This window comes from Mustela erminea, chromosome 7 (genome assembly GCF_009829155.1).
Source record: "Mustela erminea isolate mMusErm1 chromosome 7, mMusErm1.Pri, whole genome shotgun sequence".
NCBI lineage: Eukaryota > Metazoa > Chordata > Mammalia > Carnivora > Mustelidae > Mustela > Mustela erminea.
In genome coordinates, this window is record NC_045620.1 from 49548844 (window position 1) to 49570083 (window position 21240).

General features: G+C 48.0%; 2 long non-coding RNA genes across 3 annotated transcripts; one reads left to right on the top strand and one right to left on the bottom strand.

Moving 5' to 3' along the window:
- Nucleotides 1–280: 280 nt before the first annotated feature.
- On the top strand, nt 281–9080 carry LOC116595352. 2 transcript variants are annotated; one of them, XR_004287630.1, is made up of 3 exons: nt 281–455; nt 539–688; nt 8932–9080. It is a non-coding gene; the product is annotated as an uncharacterized LOC116595352 (long non-coding RNA). The 2 variants fall into 2 exon arrangements; XR_004287631.1 differs by having other exon boundaries at nt 281–367.
- On the bottom strand, nt 7861–10823 carry LOC116595353. Its single transcript, XR_004287632.1, has 3 exons — nt 10608–10823; nt 9580–9798; nt 7861–9000 (listed from the first exon to the last, which is right to left on the bottom strand). It is a non-coding gene; the product is annotated as an uncharacterized LOC116595353 (long non-coding RNA).
- Nucleotides 10824–21240: the final 10417 nt, after the last annotated feature.

The window sequence follows — 21240 nt, forward strand, 5'->3', positions numbered from 1 at the left end:
TCTCTCCCTATCTCCCACCACAGCACCACAAGAGCCTGCAGCACACAGCTCAGCTAGATTTTCTCGATTCTTCTCGAGTCCCTGGTACTCAACTGTGGTGAACAGACCAGCAGAGTGGGCCTCTCCCGGGGAGCTGGTTAGAAATGCACACTCTCAGGCCCAGCCCAGAGGCCAGAATCTGCATGTTAGCAAGTCCCCGGGGGAGGTTACATCACAATGAGTGATTTTGTAACTCCCAAGGTTAAACATCCTCATACCCACATGCCGCGCACACCTTACTTTCTCCTTTACACTCAGGGTTGCTCTCCTCTTCCACATGCTAGGATGGCATTGTCTACTCCCACCAACCTCACGGAGTTGTTGCAAAGTAACTGAACTGTGTACAGTGTTCAATTTTGAAATAAGGACTAGGGGGATACATGGCAACATCTTAACAGGGATTTTTTTCCTGGGTGGTAAATGATTTCTCATTTCTTATTTGATCTAAAATGTAGTTTTTAAATTTCATGCTCTGAACACTTTTCTTCTGTCACCACAGCAAAAAGCATAGTTTGTTTTAAAAGCAAGTAAGTGTGAACATCAACTAACAGAGCATGAGAAATGGTAAATTCCTTGTGGATGACCTGTTGCATCCAGCACCTGTGCAAACAGCTGGACCCGGGAGCCATCTGCCCAGTTTCTCCAGCTGGTAAGTGGTGACCTGCTCCCAGCTCTGGGTTCTCTAGATCCCTGATGCACTGCTGTTCCCTGTGTTCTGGAACCCTTGAGCAGAGGCACGCCCAGGTACCCTGCTTCCATCAGCCCCGATGCTATAGTCAAGCCAGCCCTTCCACCCCTCAGAGAGACACAATTGGCCCAAACCACATGCTGGCTGCTGCAAAGGTGGTCCTTCCCTTACCATAGGAGAGCTACTCAGATGTTTTCACAAGTGCATGCCGAGAGTGGAGCCCAAGTGTTCACCCCACTTAAGCGCAAGAGCTACTCTGAGAAGGAAAGGAACCCCGTTCCCCAGTCTGTGTCGGGAAGAGCAAGCTGGCTGGGGATGGGATGTAAGCAAAGCTAGCTGAGAAAGGCTGAGCAGATTGCAAAACTCTAAAACAAATGCTGGTCTGAAGCCATAGGTCTCACAAGCATAGCTGCACATTAAATCAGCTGGGAGCTTAAAATCCTAGCAGCCAGGGCAGCCTCCAAGCCAACCAAACCAGGATCTCTGGGCTGCAGCCCTGGCTTCCATGGTTTTTTCACCATCCAGGTGACCCCAATGTTAGGCTGAGAACCAGAGCCAGCCATGTTTTTCAGTCAAGGAACAGATAGTGGAGATTTCAGTATAGTGAGCCACATAGGCTCTATCACAACCACTCTGCAGTTGAAGAGTGAAAGTGGTAGCAGAGGACCATGAGTGAGCAGGTGTGGCTGTGACCCAGTAAAACTTTATTTACAAAACAGCCTTGGCCTGGGCGCCAGGTGGCTCAGTCAATTAAGTGTCTGACTCTTTTTTTTTTTTTTTTAAAGATTTTATTTATTTATTTGACAAAGAGAGATCACAAGTAGGCAGAGAGGCAGGCAGAGAGAGAGGGGTAAGCAGGCTCCCTGCTGAGCAGAGAGCCCGATGCGGGGCTCGATCCCAGGAACCTGGGATCATGACCTGAGCCGAAAGCAGAGGCTTTAACCCCCTGAACCACCCAGATATCCCAAGTGTCTGACTCTTGATTTCATCTCAGGTCATGATTTCACTGTTGTGAGATGGAGCCCACTCCATGTAGGGCTCCACGATGGGCATGGAGCTGCTTAATGGTCCCTCTCTCCCTCTCCTGCGCCTCTCCCCCTCCCTACTTTCTCTCTCCAGTCTCTTAAAAAAAGAAAGAAAGAAAGAAAGAAAAGCATCCTCGTCCAGATTTAACCCTAAGGGCCAGCCCATCCATGGCTTGCAGCAGAGGTTTTCAGATTGAGCAAGGATCATCAGCACCCCCCCCCCCCCCCCCCCAGAGAGCTGAGCCCACTCCCATCATGTCTGACAGAGTGGGTCTGGGGTAGGCCCAGAATTCACATTTCTAACCAGCACCCTGAAGTTGCTGCTGCTGTTCAGAGAAGCACTGGTCAACAGTCCCTGTAAATCGTATTTATGCCATTCCATGATGGCGGAATGCCAACCACTCCCATAGTGCTTGCCTCAGGGGCTCACTTAGGAGGTGCTGGGGAGAGGGCTGCCCTACACAATCCATTCCAACTACCCCTCCGTCCAGCCGTCTGCCTCCACCAGTGCTGCTCCAGGCCAGCGACAGGCTTGGGAAGAGAAGAAAGCCCTGACAGCTCCCCTCAGCTGATGCCCAAGGTGTGTCCTGCACCAGCCCCAGGAAGAACTCGTTCCATGTCAGATGAGTTGGCTCTACCCTTTGACTCAAAACAGCCCATTTCAGTCCTGTCTGCTGGAAGGTCCAGAGGGCAGACCTCCCTAGGCAGCAGTCCCCTGTCCTGAACTGCCTGCCAGCCGGACACCTAGAGATACCCATCTCTCCATACTTCACTCTCCAATACCTTCCAACGTTTTCAGAAAACAGCTTCATCGTCACAGGCAGGAGTGAGAGGAAACACACCATGACGAGCTCACATAACATCGGCAACAGCCATAATTCAGTAGGAACCATACCCAGGGCTAGTGATCCAACAGGCTTTTCAAAGACTTTTTTTTTTTTTAAGTTATTTAAAGGTAGTATGTCTTTAAAGCAGCAAAATTGAAAGGGCAGAGTCTTCCAAACATGCCCTGCACCCACACATATACAATCTCCCTCACAAGGGGTCTGCACACGGTTCGCCCATAGTATTATACAGTCTCTGGTTTCGGACAAAGGTAAAATGACACAGACATCATTACAGCATCGTATGAAGTAGCTACATGGCCCTAAAAATCCTCTGTGGTCCTGCTATTCGTCTTCCTTCCCCCATCCCACCCTTGGCAACCATGGATCCTTTTACTGTCTCGGTAGTTTCACCTTTTCCAGAATGTCATAGAGTTGGAGTCACGCAGCATGTAGCCTTTCAGATTGATTTCTTTCACTAAATACGCATCTGAGCTTCCTCCATGTCTTTTCATGGCTTGATAGCTCATTTCTTTTTATTGCTGAGTAATATTCCACCATCTGAATTACCTTTTCACCTACTGAAGGACATCCTGGTTGTTTCTAAGTTTTTACAATGATGAATAAAGCTGCTCTAAGCATCCATGGGCAAGGTTTTGGGCAGACATAAGATTTTTGCTTCTTTGGGTAAATACTAAGAAGCACAATTGATCTTACGGTAAAAATATTTCTAGTTTTGCCAGAAACTGCCAAACTGTCTTCCAGTGTGGCTGAAGCATTTTGAATTCCCACCAGCAGTGAGTGAGAGTTCCTGTGTCTCTAGAGGACCCCTTGGAAGAAGGGCGTTCCCAGGGAGTCCCCCTGTCAGGAACCACATGCCTGCTGCTCTGAGGGCATGGGGTTTCTGGCACATTCTCATCTGCCTGCAGGTCAGCCACCCCCAGGTCCTGTGGGTCCATTGAGAACAGACTCTGGCTCAGATAAGCCCTAGAGAAGTAACTGATAGGATCCCAGTGGTCTCCTATATTGTTACTATGTAGGGGCTGGCTTTCCTAATAGGGAAACTGAGGCTGACACACATCCAGAGTAGGTGGAAGCTCCAGGTTTCACCCATGCCTCCTGTGTGACTCTAGGCCTACTGATGCCCATCATTCTTTGGACCCCCAGTAGCTGCTCAGTAAACACTGGTAGAGCAGGTGGCCAAGGAATAGATGAAGCATGGTTGGCTTGACCCCAAAACCCACTTTCTGCCAGTGAACATTGCTTCCAGCCAGCCCAGCTTCAGATCCTTGGGAGAGTGGACTCCCTGCTCGCTTCCCTGCCTTGTGGTCTGCTTCTTCCTTGTGTGTGGTAGCCAGTCTTTCCTGTGCAGTCTTCCAGGCTCTAAACAGGATGGCCCTCAACAGTCAGCTCTGTGGCACCAGTGCATCAGCACGAGGCTTGGTGTTGGGTCACACCAAGCCCTGCATTCCCAAAGAGGCTCTGCAACAAGACAGAAGTGTCAGAACAATCCCAAATGCCACAAGTCTCCAACAGTGTCAGCTATTTGGAGCAACTGTCTCCTCGCATGACTTCAGCTGATCCATGATGACTCCAGGCAGTTGGTCCATCAAGGGCCACCAGAGTGTCACTTCTTCTCCCTGCAGAAGCATCTTCCCTTCTGACAGCTGGGCCTTCACTGTCTCAGGCCTGGTGCAGACCCAGGGACATCCCCTGCCTTGTGTGACCCAGTACAGACTCCCTTTTCCACTCTCATTAAGTTCACGGTTTGCCAGGACCTCATCCTTAAAGCGCCACCTGGAAGACAGTGCAGTTCATTTCATGGAGCCCTTCTCCAAGATCCCTGATGGCCCCACGACCCAGCAACAGATTTCTGAGCTTGAGAAGACCTGAGCCAGCTGGGGCGGAGGGCAGAGAGGGAGGGGAGTGAATGGGCCACACAGAGAACAGAAGGGAGAAAGTGCAGCAGCCCCAGACTTGTTGCCCTCTGTGGCCCAGTTGTGGGATGTCCCACATGTCTGAGAGGGGGGTGGGGTGACCTCAGGGGTCTCTACACAGTTAGGATATAGCATACAGGAAGTAATGCCCCTGAGCAGCTATTTTGGACAAAACACTGTGTTTTCTTACCTAGAAGTATCAAAAGCAGGTGTCCTGTAGACTTCCTCCTAGCAGTGGTTCTGGACCTTGGCTACACAGTGGGATCACCTGGCAAGCCCAGGCCCCCGCAGGGAGCCTGCTGTGGTTGATCTGGATGTAGCCCAGACTTGAAAGCCACTGGCACACAGCCCTCCCCCTGTGCCAGTGGGAATGCGCCTCCATGTGTAAGGGGTGGGGCAGGTCCACTAGTGAGGGCTTTGTGGGGAAATGATGGGGGGCCAAAGTACAGAAGGGAGAGGAGGTGAGGGAATGAAGATGTGTGCTGGAATGTGGGTCAGAAGCAGGAACTGGAAAGGCTGGGGATTGCTGCATGATCCCCACTCATGTGGAAAATAATAGCATTATCTTAGGCTGTGTAGATGAGTCCTCTGACTCTAAGATCCCACAGGTGGAAATGGTCAGACAAGCACTTCCCAGACCTACCTACCCACGGACTAAAACAAGAACCTCAAGATAAAATGCAACATCAATCACCAATGGCACTAGGAAGCCACCCGGTGCAGGTAGACGTCAGCTGGACACTGACAGTTGGAGGAAGAGAGGCGCACGGCAGCCTTCCATGCCCACAGCTGCCGTCGGACCAGGCTCCTCCACCCGTACGAGGAGCGACCGCAACTACAACAAGGGCACCAAAGGCCAGGGGACAGTGTCAGTGCACCCACAATCCCAGAAGTTTCAGAAAGGAGAGGGCCAGAAGGCAGAGCCCGGTTCCATGCATAGCACCTGATACCCCTGAGCCTGAACCTCAGCTCCCATCTCTGCTTCTTGGGTCTTCCTGTCCATAAACCGCCATCTTTGTTCTCCTTCATAGGCACGCACATGCTGACATATGTGCACACACAGTAATACTATACACAAAACATGCACAGATGCAAGCATGCTACATGCATTCACACACACCATACACGTCAGACTCTACACACACCACACAAAAGCACAGATACAGACAGACATACTCCCCAAGGCCCCTGTGTCTATCGCTGACTCTACTAATGTTGTAGAGCAAAGGAGAGAACTTACATTTCAGAGCCAGGGGACTTGGTTCTTCACGGCAGGAAAGCACTCAAGGCTTCACCCAGCTCTGCCTCCTGCCTCGCTCAGTTGGCACCACTCTCTCTAACCCCCTGCCCCTTCCAGGGTCACAGTCATTCCTTGTGCAGTATGGTTTATTACCTCTCCATCTTCCCTTTCCAACCCACATGTTGGAGCTTTCACTTTCACCTCAGAGTCCTCCCAGCCCTCCTTCCCCAGAAAAGGAACCACATCCACCCAGCACTGGGAAGGGGCACATAGAGCACCTCCGCAAGCCTTTCTCAGTGCACTCAGGTTCCCATACTGGGTACACTGCAGAGGGAGCCCCCAGAGAGGCCACACAGGGAAAGAGGCAGTATACTGGCCAGCCCTGCTGCTCCCTCCAGCCCCATCCCACTAGGTCGCAGAGTGGCTTGGGGCCAGACTCACCTCCCCGAGCCCACCCAGGGCCTGAGAGGGAAGAGCAGAGGGTGATGGTCACTGGATCACTACAGTCAGGATGGTGGGTTACACTGCACTAGGTCATCTCAGTACCTGCAACTGGTTCCAGGACTCCATGGCCCCACATGGATGTCCCTGGGAGCATGGGCAATGCTTCCTTTGACTTTATATATCTAGGAAACAGTCAACAGCAGAAAGAAAGGGAGGGAGAGGGGAAGGAAGGGATGGAAGGACTGAGGCAAGCAGGCAGTCAGGCAAAAAGAGAAGAGAAAGTTCACTGAACTAGAGAAATTTCCAGTCACTTGCATTTGGGAAGACCTCGTCTAAAACCCAGCCATGTCTTAAGCCTATCTCCCCTTCAGGTACCCAAAGGGCTCGAAGGCCCAATCCAAGCCAAGTACCCCTCCTCATCATCCATTTTTGAACAGCTCCGTCAGCGGGAGGTCAGGGTCTTGCTCAGGTCCCAAACCACCACCTCAGACGATGGTACTGTCCCTTTTGACCACCAGAACAGGACATGATTGCCCAGATATCTATAGCAGAACTTCCCAGTCACCTGCAGCAGCATCCTCTGCTCTGCTGATCATCTCTGTTTCCTGGGTCTTCCCATCTAAGTCCTGCCATCTTTGTTCTCATTCACAGGCACACAGAGCGGGGGGAGGCTGCAGCCTGAGATATGGGTCACTGCTCCACTGAGGCATAGCTCTTTATCCGTGTGTCCCCTTCACAAATGATGTAAGCCAAATCCTGCAGAAGTGGCACATGAACGTTTTTGTATAAAGGTCCCAGGTCCTGAGAACCCCAAAGCAAAAATACAGTAGTGCCTATTCTCATCTGTAATGTATATTTGATCAAAACCCATTCACCCAAGATGCACCCAAAGATTTGTGCACAGAGATGTTCACCACAGAACTATTTATCTGTAAGAAAACTTACAAACAATGGGCTGTACAAATGAGTTACATGCAAGAAATTACTTTACAATATAAAAATGATGCATTCCATGAAGAATCATTGAAGCTACATGTTTATAGTATATGCATTCTTCTGGGTATACTATACTTCAAAAAAAATTAAACTTTTAAAGAATACTTCATGACATGGATAATTAGTAACAGTATAATGATAAGAAACAATTGCATATACAATGTGAGGCAAATTTTAAATATCTATAAAATGCTTAAATATATATATATACACACATACACACACACACACACACATATGTGTGTGTGTGTGTGTGTCTTTATTACTGAAAGAAAACCATGGAAATATTATGAGAGAACTGTGGGTAGTGAGACTATACACAAGTTTTCTTATATTAATTATACTCTGTAGTATAACAATTCAGATTTTCTACATAAAATATTATCACTTTTTATAGATAATTAAGAGAAAGAGAGGGAGAGAGAGATAGCAGATTGATAACTAGATGATATACACAGGATGGAATTCTATTCAACCTTAAAAAGAATGGAATTCTGCCATTTGTGACAGAGTAGGTGGATCCTGCATTCACTGGGTGGCTCAGTCAGTTAAGCATCTGCTTTCGGCTCAGGTCATGATCCCAGTGTCCTGGGATCCAGTCCCACATCAGGCTCAGTGGGGAGCCACTTCACTCAGTGGGGACTCTGTCTGCCGCCCTGCCCCTGCTTGTGCTCACTCTTTCTCTCTGACAAATAAATAAAATCTTAAGGGAAAAAAAAAAAAAGTGTGGGTGGACCTGAGAGTTCTAAACTGAATGAAATGAGTCAGAGAAAGACAAACACTACATGATTTCACTTGTATGTGGAGTTTAAAAAACAAAAACAAAAACAAAAAAACCACACAAAAAAAACCCTCATACAAAAAGAGATCAGACGTGTGGTTTCCAGAGGCGGGGGCAGTGGGGAAACAGATGAAGGGGGTCAGAGGTACAAATTTCCAGAAGAAGATATGTAAATATTGTGGATATAACGTACAACATGAGGACTATAGTTAACGCTGCTGTTGGTATATTTGAAAGTGACTAAGGTTGCAAATTCTAAAAGTACTCATCAAAAGAAAAATACATTTCTTCTTGTTCCTTTTTTTTTCTTTCATTTTCTCTTATTTATTTATTTATTTATTTATTTTGGCATCTGTAGGAGATGATAGGTGTTAACTAAACTTATCATGGTCATCATTTCACAACACATGTGCACCTTACATTTGCACAGTGCTGCATGTCAACTACATCTCAGTAACACTGAAAGAAAAACAAGCGAACAAACAAAAATCTGTGGTTTGGTTTTCTCTGAAGTTCTTCAACAGTTCTCCGCTCAGAAGGGCTGAGCCTCCTGTCCTCAGACCTCCACTTGCCTTTGGCCAGGCTGTGTTCACTCACAGTCTGCTTGCTTCTCTCTCCGTGACCTGGGTGGTGTAGCCCTGCCCTGCACACCTGCCTGCTGTGTTCTAAGGACGAGTTACCCCCGCCAGGCTCCAGCTCAGAGACCCTGCTGGTAGCTGGCTGGAATTGCACGGTGCTGGGGTGGGCTGTGTGCTTCCATAGGGGGCCAGGAGCTGGCTCTCCAACAGCTAATCCAGCCATGAGGCCCAGCAACCAGTTCAGTCTCCATGCAGGAAGGTTCAGATTCAATCAAGATGTATTTGATCCCTGCTAGGATCAGTTCTCGAAGAAGAAAATGCATTCAGAATACTTGGACCCCAGTCCTACAAAATGGGCTCTGATAACAATTTTCTCTAGAAACTCTTGATGCTGAATCTCCAGGGAACTCACCCGTTGGCACGGTGCACGGTAAACAGGGCTCGAGGCCTGGAGGATATCACACATGAAAAATAAGTAATTGAGGGGAGGGAGACAAACCATAAGTGACTCTTAATCTCACAAAACAAACTGAGGGTTGCTGAGGGGGGAGGGTTTGAGAGAAGTGGGGTGGGGTTATGGACATTGGGGAGGGTATGTGCTTTGGTGAGTGCTGTGAAGAGTGTAAACCTGGCAATTCACAGACCTGTATCCCTGGGGATAAAAATATATTATATGTTTATAAAAAATAAAAATTTAAAAAAAAAGAAGAAAGAAAAGTAAGTAATTGAGAACAGAGGATCTCCTGAGAGTTGTTTGAAACACATCTGAAACATGTCATTTAAGAAATGACAAGGTGTAGAGCAAGAGAGAACACTGGAGAGAAAAGGGGAAGAATTAAAAAAAAAAAAATTCTGAACAGTAAAAAAAAAGTCATGCAGATAAATTTTAAAAATCCGTTTTTAAAATGAGTTAGTAGAAAAGCATGGTTGGGCTGCAGTGAGATAAGAGTATTACTACCCATGAGGCTGAAAAACGAGTTAAGCAACAGCATCCAGGGCTTGCAGACACAGGGACACAGACTCTCACCCATGGCTTGTGAATTCCTACAGCTTTGTGAGGAAGAAATCTGCAGTTGCTGTTAAGTTTTGAAATACACGTACTCCATGACCCAACGATCTCACCGTTGGAATTTATCCCACAGGAAAACAGCAACAGACTTCCCAGAGCTATAGGCTCTGTATTGTCCTGGCTTGCTGGTGTGCTTGCTTCAAGCATTGTTTGAGGCAGCTAGACTCTGGAAACAACCTGAATGTCCAGCGGGAAGCAGAAGTGAAACTCATTAAAAAGAGAGGTGGTTGAATCAGTGGTGGCATATTCATTCTCTGGAATATTAAGTAGCAACCAAAGAAAAAGGCTCAGATCTCTGCCTACGGCCTCTGTGGATCCACTCACATTGTTTTGTTTTTGTTTTTTTGTTTTTGTTTTTGTTTTGCAACACTTTATTTTGTCCTTAATTTCCATTTCCTAAGTCTGTGTTAAAACATACATTTATATATATTTCTAAAGAGGCACAGCCTTGCATATAATTTAAAAATGGCATAACAAAATGGTCTGAGGAAAAAAAAATAACAACATGGTTTTGTTTTTGATATTTTTGTGTAGGGGCCATTCCTGGAACTGATTCGACATGCAGGGATCCTCTGGGGTCCTGGTAGCGTCCATGCTCAGCCTGGGGTCAGTCTTACTTGTGTAAGTGCTGACTGCGGTTTCAACCGTCATGTAGGGCACATGTATTAGATGTTCTTCAAGAGTGCATGTCAAATCTAATAAGTGAGTTTTGGCACTGCATGTGAAATCAGATTCCCAAATCACAAGATATTGTTCCTAAATCATAATCATAATTCGGTTTTTCCTGGTAAAGTGTAAAAAAAAAAAAATCAAAATAGGGAAAAGTAAAACAAAGTGCATCATCTGGTGGAGAAATCTACCAAACATTTGGGCCCCCAGCAACCCTTTCAGTTCTGTGATACCTATGCTAGCCTTAGCCTTTCTTTTTTCAGTTTTTATCACTTTTACCCATTTCTCTCACCCATCCCTCACCCCTGGCAACTTACCAATCTCTTCTCTGCATCTATGAGCCTTGTTTTCCTTTTAGATTTTATATATAGGTGAAATCAGACACTATTTGTTTTCTCTGCCTTATTCTTTTAGCATTACAGTCCATCCATGTTGTTGTCAATAGCGAGATTTCACTTCTTCTTCATGGCTATATTCCATCATAGATATGACCACATCTTCCTTATCCATTCATCTGTCAATGCACATGGGTTGCTTCCATGTCTTGGCTATTATGAATAATGCCACAGTGAGCACAGAAGGGCAGATATTTTTTTGAGTTAGTGTTTTCATTTTCTTCAGGTAAATAGCCAGAAGTGGAATTACAGAGTCAAATCGTAGTTCTATTTTTAATTTTTTGAGGCACCTCACTAGTGGTGCACCAGTTTACAGTCCCACCAACAGTGTGCAGGATTATCTTTTCTTCACATCCTCACCAACACTTGTTATATCTTGCCTTTTTTATAATAGTCATTCTGACAGGTCTTTTCATGTACCTGTTGGTCAATTTATGTTAAACGGGAAGAATAGTTTCTTGAGTCCATAGTGGGGTACCCTTTAAGTAAAATTAAAAAAAAAATCTCGTGCATATGTATATGTTTGTAAGAGCATGGAAAGAGATGTGGGAAGATGTATAGCCAGCTACCAACACAGGTTACCTTGGGGTGAGGAGTGTCTGCATACTTGTGTGTGTATGTGTGATGAGACTAATTTAAAATCCTTAAGTTAAAATGTCAGCTCGAAGAGTCTAACTACACCTCAATCACAAAAGTAGAATGCAATCATCAAAATTTTTAAAAAATTAGCTTATGAAGACAGCACTTAGATAATGAAAAGACAAACCACAGACTAGGAAAAACTATGTATGATGCATACATGATAAATGATATATATCCAGAATATATAAAGAAATACAGATCAATCATAAAAAGATAATCCAATTTTAAATTGAGCAAAAAACATGAAAAAATGTTTCACAAAATAAGATGCATGGAATAAGTATATGAAAAGATGCTCAACATCACTAGTTATCAGAAAAATGCAAATTCTAACCACAGTGAGATGCTCTTCTGCACCCACCAGAATGGCTAAAATTAAAAGACTGACAGTGTCAAGTGCTGACAAGGATGTGGAGCACCAAGAACCCAGGCACCCCACTTAGGAGTGAATAATGGCACAGCCACTTTGGAAAACAGCCTGGCAGTTTTTTATGAACGTAAACATAGTTACCCAATGATTCAACAGTGCCCGACCAAGGGAAATGAAAACGTAAGTGTGCACAATGAACACATTATACAAGAACATCTATAGCAGCATTTTTCATGACAACAAAACCTGGGAAAATGTCTTTGTACATCAACAAGTAAATGAACAAACAAAAGGTGGTCTATTCATAGGATGGAATACTCCCCCCAAAAAATGAATGCACAAGCCATGCACGTACCTGCCTTCAACCTCAACCTCAAGAATATTATGACACACAAGAAGTGGGCTTGGAGTATCACCTCTATGATTCGGCTGATGTGAAGTTGACGAGCCTGTGGTGAGGAACCAGAATGCTGGGGGCCTAGGGAGTGGGCACACACCATAGAGGGTGGAATGCTGTCTCCACTGGCTGCTGATTACCCAAATGCTTGGATTTGTCAAAGATCATGAAACTGTCCACTGATGGCCTTACATTCAAGTCACCCACAGGAATTTTGTCTCAATCAAATCAAACATCATCATTTGGATTAATCTGGATGGAGCCAAGGCAAAGCCAAGGGCCCGGGGCTACAGCCAGAGCAGGCCAAGGCACACATCCCCCCGCCCCTGTACCCCCGTGCCGGCCTTTTCTGCAGGGCGTCATCACCTGGGTTCTCAGCATTGTGTATTCCAGGTCTGGATTTTCAGCGCATTCCTCAATATTTCTTTTCTCATTTCTCCATAGCCTCCCACCCCTGCTCCTAGGGCCCCATGTGCTAGAGGCTCTTCTGTTTCATGTTTTCCCACCCCCAACCCACTACTGACACCTTTGTCTGTCATAAATTTCCCCAGAGCAGGTGTCGAAAGGCAGTTTCCAGGGAGCATGATCAGGATGTGAGGCCAGGAGGAGAGGCTAAGATGGGAGGCAGGCTGGTAGCCACCACAGGGCACTGGGCTCCATGCACTGGGGCTCTGAGACTGGGAAAGTGCACCTCTGAAGGCTGTTGCCCCCCAGCCCTTCCAGCCTTGTAGGCAGAGACACAAAGAGCTGTGAGTGCCTGGCAGGATGTGGCCCCTGAAGGGGCTGCATGCTGAGGCATCCACCACCCCATGACAGCCGGCTTCCTGTCCTACCCCAGAGGCCAGACCTGCACAGACTTCAGCCCACCAAACCAATGGAAGCCAGCTCTGGCCAAAAAGATGCCCCCCACACCTGGCCTCCTCAGCAGCAGGATTCCTGCCCACACTTTCAAAAGGAGGAAAGGGGGTTCCTGAAACAGGGGTGGACATATGCTGCACCCAGCTTCCAAGTGATGGTTGGGACCTGATGAATTCAAGTCCTGGACACCATGTCCGTGATCTTGAAGGCCACCACCAAGGTCATAGGTCCAAGCTCAGACCCCTCACTTTTTTTTTTTTTAAGTTTTTTTTTTTTAATTTATTTGTCAGAGAGAGAGAGCACAGGCAGACAGAGTGGCAGGCAGAGTCAGAGGGAGAAGCAGGCTCCCTGCTGAGCAAGGAGCCCAATGCAGGACTCGATCCCAGGATGCTGGGATCAGGACCTGAGCCGAAGGCAACCGCTTAACCAACTGAGCCACCCAGACGTCCCAGACCCCTCATTTTTCTGGTGCAGCGAAACTGACTAAAACTTCAATGTGCCCTCCTGTATGGAACATGCTGGATCACTAGTTGGTGCAAACACATCCTGAATGGCCTTGTTAATCACTATCTGGGGAATGTAGAGATCTTGCCCTCCCTCTATGTGCCCATCAAGCAAAATGTGCAGAAGAATTTGTTTTTTTTTTTTTTTTCAGCATTCAAGGATACGGGCTCTGAAGGATGGCCAACCTGGAATGTAGACTTTACTCTCCTTGGAGAGCTGGCCCTGCAAGGAGGGAGCGGCTGCAGACAGCCACTAGGCTCAGTTGCTGGACTATACAAGCTTGCTGCATGTAGGTCCCAGCAGCAGATGCTCTGTCCAGCTGGGCTCTCTGTAAGTTCCCTCACCACCTACATCTTGATTACTGTCTCCCGGTCTTTTCTCTGGTCTCACGGGAGCATCACCCACTCTAGCCTTAGAGTCTGCTGGGATGCACACCCCCACCCAGAGAAGAACAACCCTCTATTATCACCTCTGATGGAGAGGAACTGCCCTCCAGCTGGAGCCCATAACATGATTTAATTCACTTCAGTGTCTGCGCAGAGCTTCTGCCTTCATTACCTCGGCCCCAAACATCAGAGTAAATTAGCCACGGGGGAAGGCTGCAGGCTGCAGAAGGTAATAAAACATATTGACACTGGCAAGAGTTAATTAAAGCTTTCACAAGAGTTCGCTCAAGAAGGGCCCTTGAGTTCAAGCCAAACCCCAAAAGCATGGGGAAATTGATGAAATTCACACCTATCCCCAGCCTGGCCATCTAGGTGAGTACTAATAAGCCATTGACAATTAACACAAGTTTACTCCTTCTTAAATAACTTAATTTGCAAAAGCACAGTGTGAAAGACAGCATCCCCATTCTGCAGACAGAGGCAAAGGCAGTCTTAGAGATACACGCTTGTTTTTTTAGAGAACACTTTAGCTTTGGGCAGAGAGGAAATAAATAAAACAAAAGGTCACCTGGTGCACCCGTTCATTCAGGTTGAATGATGATGCTTCTCTTTGGGGGCATGGCCAGGACCCCATCCCCGGACAGTCAGTGGAGCCAATGGACACCAGGTTGAGAGGAGAAACCAGGAAGCCACTAGGAGAATGTGAGCCACACCTGCAGGCACGCAGTGCACAAGGGAACCACACACAGGACAGGAGCAAGTTGCCACAGGGAAAGCACCTGCCGTACCCCACAGCCACTGGCTGTACTTGGGGCCACCAGGAGAGGGGTGGGAAAGACTGGGAGCCTTCAGAACAGAACCATGTTTCCAAACCCATTACAAAAGGACATCAAGACTCTGTCTACCTGGTTATTTTAGGGATTAACCGTACCTCTAAGTTGCTGTGTAAGCTTAAACCAGCAATTCTCAAAGTGGGGGCCTAGATGAGCTGTGTCAGACATACTTGGGAGTTGGTTAGAAGTGCACATGCTCGGACCCTGCCAGCCACCTTCCAAATGGAAAGCCCTGAAGGAGTGCCTAGCCACCAGGCTCCAACAACTCCAGGGAGTGCTGACTGTCTGTTCTTCTCAGTGCCTTTCTTTTGAACAGTCACACTGAGGAGGGCCCGAAATTGGGCCCCTGGCATAGAAGGGAACTTGGTGACAGCTAGAGTAGATGTAATGGGGAATCGTAGCAGGTAGTGAGTTTTCCATCTCCAAGGGAGTTTAAACAGAGACCAGTCATTGGGCAGAGAGGAATCCCCAGGATTCAACATCCGCTGAAGCATGGCTTACTTTGTGTTGCACAGACACAGTAAGACAAACTGATGGATGGACAGAGGGATCCTAAAGCAAATGTAAAAAAAAAAAAAGTTACGTGTGGAATGAATGAGGGGGTGGGCATATGAGTGTCCATTGAACAATCTGTTCAACATTTCTGAAAAATTTTACAATAAAGTGTGGGAAGAAATCAAATGAAGAACTTAATGTAATAACCATCTTTTGATCCTGGGCTGTGGTTCTCAAACACTAAGTCCTGTAAATGCAGTCAGCCACAGGGTTGGATCCCAGAGGTTTTGGTAGCGGGGGGCAGTAAAATACCTCAGCAGATTACTCTGCAAGAATAAAGATCACTAAAGATGGGACAAAGGTGAGGGAAGTGGTAAAAACCAACCCCTAAATTCTCCCACACAGAGGGGCTTGTTCAGGAAGGACCAAATTAGAATCCAGGAATTGCAATCTGGAGATTTTTTACAAGAACCACGGAAAGTAATGGTAGAAGGAAAGCCACTGATATGTTATCTGTGGTTCCACGTCAGCGTCAAGCCAAATGAATGACACCTGAGAGCTACAGATGCCGGAGAGAAGATACACCCAGGGCACATAATTAATGCAGTAGTACACGAATCACCAGATGCAGAGGGTGACTGTGGCAGAGACGCCATCTCCATCCATCCATTTAAGTCAGCAATTATTCCATGACAAATGCAGAGAGTAAAAAGGAGGCCAATCAGGACCATGGGGCAAGTATGTCTAGTGGGTGGTCTGCCTGAGAATGCACCACTGTGCGTGAGGGTTTACCTGGATCCCCAGGAGCTTTGCTCATTCTCTTGGGGCTCCTGGGTAGCTCACTCGGTTAAGCGTCTGACTTTGGTTTGGGTCATGATCTCAGGGTGCTGGGATCGAGCCCTGTATCAGGCTCCCTGCTTGGTGGGGAGCCTGCTTCTCCCTCTCCCTCTGCTGCTCCCGTATTTATTCTCTCTCTCTCAAAAGAAATTTTTAAAATATTTAAACAAAATAAAATAAATTCTCACTCCCAGCTCCACACCCAGATCCACTGAATGGGGATTCACTGAAAAGAAAATAGGCTGCCTTTTTCCCAAGGTTGTAGGCCTACTCTAATGAGCGGCCACCGTAAGAACCAAGAATCCCCCTGAAAGTTACCTTGTCAGAAGAAGGTGCTCTTGGGGTCCCATCCGCATCCCAGTGCCTCAGTGCAGACAGAAGGTGGCTGCAGGCACCAAATCTGCCCTGGGTACTCTGACCAGTACTGTGACAGCCCTCACCATGACCCTACAGATCCCTCTCTATCCAGCACACTGGTTATGAGACCCCCATATGCCCAACAAGAACTTGCTCATTAGCTCCCCGCCCCCCGAATATTGTGTCCCTGCTTCACTCTTCTAGCCATGTCTTCTGGTGTGGAAATAAGACTACCCAAGTGGGCAAAAGCAACATTTTCAGAGCGTGTGATGACAAGGGAGGTAAGCCACCATCTCCTGCATGTGGCAGAGACAGGAACATAAGCCAGGGAGCAGGAGAGCTTTATGACAGGAAAAAGGGAAGGTTTCAGGTTGGTCTGGGGATGTGGCAGGGCAGGCAGATGATCAGATGTAGGGCATCCATGGAGCTGGTTAGGGAAGCCTATCAGCTTTCTTTCTGGTTGATGCTAAGTTGGATACAGGGACAAAAATTAGAGAAATTGGCAGTTATTGACCAAGGCTGACAGTTGGGCTAATTGCTACAGAGGCTGTGGGCTGGTGTTGCAAGCTCTGGGTCAGAATTCCATTGTCACTAACGGTGTGGCCACTGTCCATCATGTGAACGTGTCTCTGACTACAATTGCCTCCCTGATACTCTGGGTACACCCCAACCTTTGTCTTCGGTTCTGTTACAGGGACTCAGCACAGGATCCTCCCTGAAGGAGAAGAATGAAGGCTGAGTGGTTTGTGAGACAGCTGAGCTGGGGCATGCCCCTGAGGCCTCACCATCTCATGGCCTGCCACCTTGCAGGCTGCAAGGGTGCACATCCAGTGTGTGTGGGGGGGTGCTCAGCCCTAAGCTTGGCAGCAAAAAACAGAGGTCTTCCTCTTCCTGACACATTCCGGAGCTAACAGGGCAATGGCCCCCAGAGATGCCCAGGCCCTAACCATGAGGTCAGTTTGCGGATGTGATTAAGGATGGTGAGGTGGGAGCGGGGGGTGAGAGATTGCCCTGGTTACACCTGTGATCCGTCAGCATAATCACACAAATCCTTAAAGGGCAGAGAATCTGGCTTTGGTCAGAGAGACGTGAAGAGGGAAGACGGGTCAGAGAGATGGCTGTCCTTATCAGTCAGCAGCCCACATGTCCCTGAGATGGCACTGGGCTCTGGACTCTGAGGCATCCAGCCTTGTGCTTTTTCCTTTTCATCCTCTCTGGTGCCATCCTCTTCCAAGGATCTCCCAGCTCCAAACCCCCAAGGTCGAGGCTATCCCTTGCACATGAGAGCCTGATTCAAGGAGCTGCACCTTATGGGGGCATCTCAGCAGGGCAGGTCGGCGACAATTTAGGGTAAACACACTGTCAATCTACACAGGGCCCTTGGCTCTCCCGGTGCCAGATAATAGGTCACACAGCTGTCACTGTTCTGCCAGGTGAGGCTAAAACAGCCTCACCAATGACTATGGAACAACTCATTCTCCTGGGCTACCCAAGTGGGCAAAAGCAACATTTTCAGAGCGTGTGATGACAAGGGAGGTAAGCTACCATCTCCTGCATGTGGCAGAGACAGGAACATAAGCCAGGGAGCAGGAGAGCTTTATGACAGGAAAAAGGGAAGGTTTCAGGTTGGTCTGGGGATGTGGCAGGGCAGGCAGATGATCAGACATAGGGCATCCATGGGGCTGGTTAGGGAAGCCTATCAGCTTTCTTTCTGGTTGATGCTAAGTTGGATACAGGGACAAAACCACTCATTCCCCTGGGCTCAGGCAACCCCAAGAGTGACCCAATAATCCAGGACCACATGATGAAGCCTGGACTGGCCTCCACTGTCCCCAGCTATAGCCACAGGGAAGCAGCATGACTGTCCTAAGAAGGAGCACCCCAACACCCACATGCCACACCCTTGCTGGTGTCCTTCCTCTAGCTCTTGCCCCTCTCCTCTCCTTCCAAGAGAGCTCCGCCCTAACCATCAGAATCCAACTTCAATATCCCTTCTATGGAGATAGCACAGCCCATCTGTTATGGAAGAGTTCCCTGGGGAGCCAATGAGATGGTGCTGGGTGAGCAGCAGCCTGGCGGAGAGTGAGGGCAGCTCAGGAGCAGTGATGGGAGTGCAGAGATGTCATGCCATGGGCCAAGGGGAGGCAGGCTGCCCCTGGGAAAGGGTGTGGCCCTGTCCCCGTCAGCTCTCTTCAGTCAAGGATTACCACCCTCAGGGCTGGGGAAGTGGGTACCACTGGGGGCCCTGTGCCCTCGGAGCAGCCCAGGCAGAGAGAGCAACTCCACCCTCTGCTTCTGCTGGCCAAGCTTGGGCCTGACACCTTCAGGACAGGCTCGATGGCTCTGCAGACAGAGCTCTGGTCTCCAGGCATCCTGCTGGATCTAACAGAGGGAGGGCTCCTGCTTCAAAATGCTCATGCATACCTCGCCATCATAGCGACACAGCCAGGTGAGGAATCCCATCCCCACACAGGGGAGCATGTATCAGGACTTCTCAGGACATATACGCACAAAACATAAGGGTGAGAGGAACAAAGAAAACACCTCCCATCCTGTCAGTACCAGGCTCTGCTCCTGCTCTGGTAACCGAACCAGAGCCCTGGGGCTGACCAGAATGGGTGGCTGATGAGGCTGACCTACCAGGGTTCTGAGCTCCACAGCTCCAAGCTGAGAGCACCCCCAATCCACACAGGAGAACCAGTAGAAAGAGCTGGCATCTCTGTTCTACAAAGTTCACCGGCTACAGACAAATAAGGGCTGCTGTATTTGGCAAGTCAAATACGGAATGCCCAGTTAAATTTGAATTTCGGATAATGAATAATTTTTGGCTCAAGCATATCCCATGCCATATTTAGGATATACTTATACTAATAGTTCACTTGTTGTTCCTCTAAAATTCAAATTTAGTTTGATGCCCTGTATTTTAACTGGCAACCTTAGGTAATGGGACATTAGAAGATACGCCAGGCCTTTAAGTCACCTCCAGGCAGAGGCCACAGCACTGGCCACAGGGAAGGCAGGTTGTGTCCAGCCTCCAAGAACCAAGACCATTGTGTTGTGCTGAAAACTGACCATGCTTGTGCACCTGAATTCAGTTCCACCCTTTGACCTGGGCTTATGTCCCTGCTGCAAAGTCCCTCAGTTCTCACGGTAAACAGCATTACCAACTTCTGTACACTCCCAGATTGGCTGGCCTCTGGCAAGCACATAGCCTTGATACTGACACAGCCACAAACCTGCTTTCCATCTATGTCAGCTAGAGCCCTTTCATGTTGAGGGAGGGAAAAAAAACAATAAACAACAACAACAACAACAAACCCTTGAAACTCCAGTATGAATGGTTTTACATGGCGAGGGATTTTATGAGAACTCATAACTGGAAAATCTAGCAAGTATGTGACCTTCAGGATGGGTTTGATTCAGGGGTTGCCATGGCTGACTCTCTACAATTCTCCTATCTGTGGCTTCCTCTTCAGCCTGCCCTCATATACCAAGACACCTTTTAACTCTGGGGGCTACAGACTGCTTTATTCATCCAAGGGAGGAAAAGGAAAGGAAGGAGAGGGAGTAGGATGGAGGAATGAACGATAGCTGTTCCTTCTTCAATTATAGAAAATGAATCGTTCACTGGACTCTGATTGACACACCTTCAGTCACTTGCTCACCTGAACCAAGTGAGTTGACATGGGCCCGTCAGAGCCCAGTCCACAAGCTGGGGTGGTGTTAGCTTCTCCTGAACCCCTTGGCTACAAGCCAGCATGCCTACTGCCCCCTGCCGCATCCTGGCCATGCCCAGCATGATGAGAACAGGCAGCACTCTCACTGAGTAGGTCAAGTCAGGGAGATAGGGAGACAGTCTTCACAGCAGGTAAAGACACTGAATCTTTTCTGGACCCACTTCTGGCAGATAACTCACCCACATCAGTGCATCCCCTTCCACATGTTTTTCTTACGATGTGACAGTGACACTGTCTTGCTGAGACTAGGGGTTTTTTCCTATCCTCTGAATCTAGATAGTCTGTGGTTACCCTGGAAGGAACACTGTGTTCATTTCTGGGATCACAGCACCAGCATGTGGATAAAACTCTCCTCACACTCTCAACAGCCCTGGAGAAACGTGTAAACTGCATTATCTGTGAACAGAAATATACAAAGACAAAGATCTGTCTTGTAGCCTCACCACTCAGATAAGTACCATGGACTTGAAAAAGGAAAGTACAGGCAGAACATAAGGCTATCAGAAACAAACCAACAAAAAGAAAAAAACAACAACAAAAAGAACACAAAGGGATCAGAAGCCCATCAGCTAATCCTCTCCAGGGACACCCAGTTTTTGTTTCTGCCATAAAAACAATCTCTCACTCGCACAACACACGGAGACTCCTGAGGCCACTGCTCGCTCTGTGAGACTTTGTGACTTTTCCGCTAACCGCCCTTCTGAATGGTGTAGCAGCACCAGCTGCCTGTCTCTGTCTCAGTGAACTGGGCCACCATTAGATACCTCTATTGCCAAACCAGCATCTTCAGGCCAGTCAGAGCTCAGGAGTCACCCCCCACCCATCCCAGCGGAGCTGGTGCCAACGTGGTGGGCGCAGATGCCGCAGGGCCAGGCACTGGGCCCAGCAGCTAGGACCCAGAAGCCAGAGCCACACTGCCAGGGCTTGGGCCCCTGCTCTTCAGAATGTCCTGCAACTTGTCACCCTCTGTGGGCCTCAGTTTCCTCTCTGTACAGTGATGGAACAGGGATGAAGTGAAGAAGTAGTCATAGCATGCTGACGAAGTCCCCAGCATGTAGTCCAGCATGTAGTAAATGCAGGCAACACGCTCTCTCTCACTGTTATCATTTCTGTCACTAACTGATGGAGCCCTGGGACCT